Genomic DNA, 6469 nt, shown 5'->3' with positions numbered 1-6469 from the left:
GGAGCCGGGCAGCGCGCATGCGGTGGAGCGGGGTATGGATGTGTTGTGCCTTGGGACGGCAGCGAGGATGGGGGGGAGGTTGGGATGCGGTTTAACGTCTGTTTGATGCTTCCCTGCCAGCCTGCGGGATGGGAGACGTTGGAAGCCGGTTGCTTCCTTCCCGTAGGTCGGGAAATGAGAGCGTCCTGGGGGCGGCTTCCCTGGCTGCGTCAGTAGCAAGGTTGGGTGAGAGGAGAAATTGCTTATGACTCGAAGAAGTAAATACTATTTTGTAGTAGTGTATGTTTAGAAATACAGCTCTTGGGTTGTTGTATTATGAGGTTAGTTCTTGCTTGCAAAGCTGCGATAGCTTCTAGGTGTTGTGAATCGTTGTGGATGTAGCATTATACATTGTTATACATTGTGTTGTGAGGCTGTTCTGCTATACAGCAGAAGAAACAATGAAGCCACATCAGTAGGCTGAATTTCTGGGTACGTAGTGAGATTCTGTAAGGCTGAATTCAAAGAGGACACCTGCAGAATAACTCCATAAGGCTGAACCCACCTTTCCCAGATCTAAGTCCTGCTGTTTGGATCTTGGAAACCTCACCTGGCTGAGACTTATTGTAGATCAGCACGTGCCACCTTGTGGCAAATTAACAGCGTGCATCTGGGCTGCTGCTGCTCGTGTGTCTATTTAAGTGCTTAGGACAGGATTTATTTCTTGTCTGTTTCTTAAGATCTTTTCCAATCACAAATGGAAGCATGTTAGGAGAATTTTTTCCTGTTTGTGTTCATCGCAGGCCTTTAAGTATCCTAGTATCCCACTATGATTTTCTGGTGTTGAAACTGGTGACATAAATCCATGCAGAGGATATCAGCTGGGATTTAATGGCTACCCCAGTTAGGTTTTCTTTTCCCTGCGTGGCATTTTGATGTGAAATGCTGGTTTTTGCAAACAGGATGGATTCTACCTTTGCAGTTGACATGGCTGTATATAACTGATTGTGTTCAAGGAAATGCAATTTGTGAAAAAGCTGGGCAACATTCTTGCTCCACCTGCATTTCTAAACCATGCCTCACCCTCAGAAAACATGGTTAGGCATTGGAATTCATTGCCCAGGGAAGTGGTAAAGGTGTTTTACACTTTGATCTCATGTTCTGCCTATATAAAGCATATTATTGGTGCTCCTTACCTCTCTTGTGTAAGCGCTGGACTTTAAATGTTGTTTCTCCTCTTGTTTTCTCATGTCCCCCTTGTTTACTGTCACAGTGTCCTTTCCCAGCATAAACACAGTGTTTACAAAGATGATTTAGGCTTTCACTGCAAGCCTTTCATTTGCAGCGCTTCTGCAGGCACATCAGTGCACGGGACAATGTCTCTCTTGTTCACAGTGAACATCAGTGTTGTGGGAAGGGAACAAAAGACTGGAAGGGGTAATCAGCAGATGCAGTGAAACAATGCTATAACAAGAAAAAGTAGCTGGAGGGGGCTGCTCCTGAGGTTGGAGGAGTGCTCTGTGAGGGGTGGCAACGCCTACCAAAAAGACACCGAAGAGATGCTGTTGCAGTGGGTGAAGGTGTGACCTGCTCTTTATTATAGTAATCTGCTTTCATCATTCATCTGTGTGTAACCTTCTAAAACAAATCCTTAAGTACTTTCCATTTTGTGAAGTCTGTGAGGGCCAAAGCTCTATGCAACTCTATAGCTGCAACTTAATATGAGCCACAGAAGGAAATAACTTTTAATAGGATACCATAGCAGCTGTAGGTTTGCAGGGAGCTAATTGAAACCATATTCTCTTACCACTCTGCCTTGAGCGTTAGAAAGAAGTATTTTAAGTGAGGTGTAGTTCAATCTAGTGGTGATTTGGGGATGATTAAAGCTTATGAGTCTACAGTCTACAGCTTTTTGGTGGGTTTGTTAATTTTTTTTGTTTGGCTTTATAAGTCTTCAATTGAAGGGGGTTTCCCATGGCTTCCAAGTTAGGCTGGGTTGGTGGACCCACAAAAGATAAATGCCATAAGCCTTGTGATGCTAAGTGACAGCTCTCAGTCACCCCTGTACAAATGTGATCAGTTTCTTAAAACTCAGTGCCTGCTGAGAGACTCTGAGTATGTGAAAGCAGCTCTTTGCTTCTAGAGTAGGTATCTCGGGTTAGAAACAATTACTAACTAACTAATAGTTTTCTTTCGCTCTAATGAAAACAAGTTTGCATGGTGGAATGGCAGCTTCTGAAGGGAAACATTGAAAGAGGAGGGATTAAAGGAGTGGTTTGTATTTTATTTTCCCCTGGAAACAAGAACAAGGAGGAATTACTTGTTAACAAATCACCTGGGATGGCTGAGGAACAGAGTTGAGTGATGAGTCTGTGCTGGTTTTAATTGCCAAAAGTGAAAAACCCATCCCAGGGTTTGTGTAGGAAGGTGAGAAAGGAAGGCTGAGCTGCAGATGTGAAGGCTTGTTAATTGTCTTTGAGGCACTGAACAGAACCCAGAGACACTTCAGGATTAGGCTTTGACAAAAGGAATGGCAGATATCCATAGGAAGAATTCTCATCTGGGAGATTCTGATATAAGAAAAAGGCTTTTAGGATAAAGGTGGTGAAGCACTGGCACAGGTTGCTCACAGAGGTGATGAGTACCTCATCCCTGCAGACACCCAAGATCAGGCTGCTCATGTTCTGAGCACCTGATGGAGCTGTAGGTGCCCCTGTTCAGTGCAGGAGAGTTGGATCAGATGGCCCTTAGGAGTCCCCTTCCAACTCAAATGATTCTATGATTCCATGTATCCATTGGTACTCCTGGAGCTGGGTATGCAGAGGGCAGGGGCAGCTCTCAGATAGATATGGAAGTGCTGCTGGAGAGCTGTATTTTAAAGCAGGTTTGCTTTGTCTGTGATCTCACTGCGCCATTCCCTGCAGGTTGTGTCAATACAAACAGAGCTTCAAGCCTTGTTTCCAGAGCTTGAACTGACAGCCACGTACAGTTGTGCAGGAAGGGCTCAGCCACTTGTTTCCTAGAGCACAGGGAGATGGGCTGCTTCATCACTGCCAACCATTCTGCAAGCAACCCTTCAGATTCCATGCATTTCTTTGTTGTTTTTTTGGGTTTTTTTTTTTTCTTTATAAAAATTAGAGACCTTCAGGGCTGAAGGAAACCACATTTGATTTGGGGATATAATACAGGCAGTATAAAGAAGGTTTTTTTTTATAAAGGAATCAGCAGATTTTTAGAGGTTATTTGCTCAGCTCTACTATTAACGTGGTGTTGTTTGCCAGACTGTGATCAAAACCACTTGGCAGGAGAGACTTTGTCAGGAGGGTGAGCCAGTGGAGTGGAGCTGTCATCTAAATACGTCCAGAAAAACCGTTCTCTTGGCATAGAAAACAGACTGTTTACAGAAAAAATAAACATGCCCTCTAAAATTATGTTTCTTCTCTGTAAAATCATGGAAGGTCACCAGACTTTGACCCTACAGAAGGAGCGTAACACTTTATGAGACTTCTGTCAAAGCACGTGATAAAAAATAAATACACTGTAATAAAGAAGTGTCAGTCTGATGGCTGAGATGTGCCTTCCTAACGCGTTCTGTCTCCCTGCTGTAAGATGTGCTGTGCGTGCTGCTAGGCAAAGGAAGCCCATCTGGAGGGGATATCAAATCCATCCATTTTCTTGACGTATCAGTTGATGTAATTAACTTTTGTTTCATCTCCCGAGTAAGCCTCGTAAACACTAAAATGTGTCAAAGTAAAATATAATTTATTGAAGGGCGTGATTTCTAGAAGTCCTTATGATGTATCAGCTGCTGGATAGAGCCCCAGATGCTGAATATCCACAAGGAACAAGATCTGGCCAGACCTTGGTTGTTCTCTGAGTGGTGCCAATAGATAGATGAGATAGGGCTGAGAGCTGTGGGAGCCACCTCTGCCTGCTGCTTTGTGTTGGGGCAGTAGGAGCACCTCCTCTTTGCTGCTCAGGATTTCCAGGTGTATTCTTTATAATGGTTCCTTTTTCCTCCTCTGCAAGGCTGTTTGTTGAAATTCTGCTGTGTAAACTCCTGGCATGGGAGCAAGAAATGTCATTCATGAGAGCCCAGGTAAGCCAGCATTGAGGCTTGGCCTGCCCTGAGCTCCCTGCTCTCACAGCTGTGTTGGTGTCTAGTCAACCTAGGTGAAACAAACACCCCATACCACCACAATCAGGAAATTGTAGCTCTGTTTTTGAGGGCCATGCAGATCTGTCATCAGTGCTGCTGGGATACCTTTGGGTTTTCTGAATGTACACACCCACTTTACTCAGTGTAACCATCAGCCCTTTCTCAGCAGTTCAGAGGTGAAAAAGGACTTCCTTGCTACCACCCTCAGTCTCATGTACAGTGCTAAGCCTGTCAGATGGCCCTGCTGGCAACTCCACCACTACTATTATACCCATGAATTGCATAGGATATATTGAACATTCTAAAACCTGAGCTATCAGCTTGCTGAGGATGAGTATGCAAGTGTTCAGCCTTGGGTTTAGCACACCCTGCCAACCCACTGAAGTTTTATGTTAATCAAGAAAAAGAGAAAGTCTTCCATTTGGTGGTAGTTTAAATTCTGCTCGGTTATAACTCACAGCCCCAAAGCATAAGAATTAAGTTTAATAGTTCATAAATTACACAGCATGCAGCACATACTGTTGTAATCTGCACATACTCCATACAAAGTATTAACACCGATGTCTAAACAAAAATTCAAAGTCACTGTAGGCAATCTTAAACCTCAGCTGTACAGTTTTCCTGAACTATTTTGGCTGTAGACATGACTTTTCACCCCTCTACCCCCATATGGTATTAATTCAATTGTTTTATATGTTATACATGCGTAAGAACTAGAAGGGATTTCCTCCAACAACAAACACTGAGGATAAAAAGGTTGGTGTTTATAAAAACGTCAAACTGAAAAGCTCTTCCATAGCTCGCTGGAGGACGGCTATCCTTTAAAACTCAAAGGCCAGTCATTCGGAGAGGAAAGCTGGAAGCTGATGCCCATTTCTCACTCATTGGGACTCTCAGCAGCAAGCAGGCAGAGAGGAGGCTGAGGGAACTTGGGCTTGATTAAAAAGATCAGGAAGCAGCTGATTTGGTTCCCAGGGGTGTGGGTTTTGATCACCTCTGTTTGCTTTTTGCTTAGGAGCTCAGCATGAATGGAAGGAGAAGAAGCTCTGAGGACAGTTGGCACTGTGCTGCGAGGTGTTGGAAGGGAAACCCTTCCTTGCAGCTGGAGTGGTGCTGTCCCACAGGAGGGCTGGCAGGGTGACAAATGAGGGGTCAGGAGAAGACAAGGGACCATCATCATGGGTCTGTGCCATTTGCCTGCAGGCACAGGGCTGTGTTGGGAGCTGTGCTTGGCCAAGGACAGGCTGGGAGAACTTTTGGAGTCCTTGGGCCCAATCCTAACAGTGCTGATCAGCTTCCTTGCTTGGAATCAAATAAAGTATCAGCAGAGAGCATGGCTGGAACGTATGGTGTGGATTTGGGAAAAGGGGAGCATGCAGGAGTTTTGTAGGCTTGAGAAACTGCTGTCTCAGTTTGGTGTGTGAGCACTCTGAGAATGCCTCTGGGATGGGCTGAGATCTCAAAGAGCCTTAAGAGGCAGGAATAGGAGTGAGGACCAAAATGGCAGATGGGTGGTGAGGGAGAGAAGCTGGAAAGAGTGTGCTGCTTTAATACGGCTTGGAGCTTCAGCAGGAAGCAGCTGGTGAGCTGGTGTGCAGGAAAAGGAAGCAGCATCATGGGGTTGTATTGCTGTGTGCTCTCTGGTTCGTCTGTGGCATCTCTGAGATTAAACGGGAGGATCTCAGAACATTGCCGCAGACGGTCTGCTTGTCCCAATAACCCATCAGTCTGATGCACAGAGGCATTTCTATTGCCACTGACGTTCTTTGAAACAACGATCCTCATTGATTCATAGAATCATAGAATCACAAAATTAATTAGGATCGCTACGCTCTCAGCTTTTGAGTCTTCTTCCATTTTTGAAACCAAAATGATGAAAACTGCTGGAAAGATTCGAATGAGGCGGTCACACACTGCGGTGCTGCTCTTTCCGGAGTGATGCACCGGGGATGCTGTCGTTGCGGCGGGGGTGGCCCGGCAGAGGGCACCAGCGGCCCGAGATCCGCCGGCCCAGATCCACGGACCCGACCCTCAGCCCCCCCAGCCCCAGCGCCGGCCCCGTCACCGGGAGCCGCGATGCTGCGTGAGCCCCCGGCCCTGCGAAATGAGAGGGAGGCGAAGGGAAGAAGCTGGCGGACAAAGCCTAGAACTGCGTTAAGCAGACCCATCTGTGGCTCAGATCTCTATCGGGTCCGTGGAATTTGGTCCAAAAAATTTGGAAGTGTCATAATATATGTACAGAAAAGCAAAACTGTTTAAACTTCTTAAGCGATCATGGCCATATATGGGTTTATGGTTCTGTTCTGGATGTGGTAAGTAGAAATGTACCAT

This window comes from Coturnix japonica, chromosome 15, assembly GCF_054131305.1.
Source record: "Coturnix japonica strain WE chromosome 15, WE-NBRP24, whole genome shotgun sequence".
Classification (NCBI taxonomy): Eukaryota; Metazoa; Chordata; class Aves; order Galliformes; family Phasianidae; genus Coturnix; species Coturnix japonica.
The sequence above is the reverse complement of the archived record's forward strand: the minus strand, read 5'-3'. Positions refer to the sequence as shown.